Here is a 476-nt window from a genome sequence, read left to right as displayed (position 1 = left end):
CGGGGCAGGGGGCCCCGGCCCCCCTGGGCTGCCGTCAGCAGCACGCGACACGTGGTGAGTGAGCGCCAGCCCTCCCCAGACAGGCTTTTACGCCCAACCGCAGCAGGAGGAAATGCTTTTTTGGATATGAGTCCAGGGGGTAAGAAACCACATGACGGGAGTGCTGGGCGCGGGAGGGACTTGCACTGCCTCGCCGCGGGCCCGGCCACCGCCCTCCCTTGCCCGTTGGCACAGACCCACGGTAGCGGGGGGAGGCAGGGTGTGGGGGGAGCAGTGCTGACCCCCACCCCAGGGATCCATCCCCAGCCCGAGCTCCAGGACGGGAGGCTGGAACTGGCCGCAGCCCCCTCTTTGTCTGTCCCGGTGGGGCTCCCTCAGCCGTGCAGCACCCACCCGGTGCTCCCCAGCCTTGGGTGCCGCTGAAGCCAAAGGAGAGGCGAGGCGGGCCAGAGCGGGCACCAGCTGGGGTTAGTGCC

Source organism: Corvus brachyrhynchos, unplaced genomic scaffold (assembly GCF_000691975.1).
Source record: "Corvus brachyrhynchos isolate BGI_N302 unplaced genomic scaffold, ASM69197v1 scaffold395, whole genome shotgun sequence".
Lineage (NCBI taxonomy): Eukaryota > Metazoa > Chordata > Aves > Passeriformes > Corvidae > Corvus > Corvus brachyrhynchos.
This window is presented reverse-complemented; position numbering follows the sequence as displayed.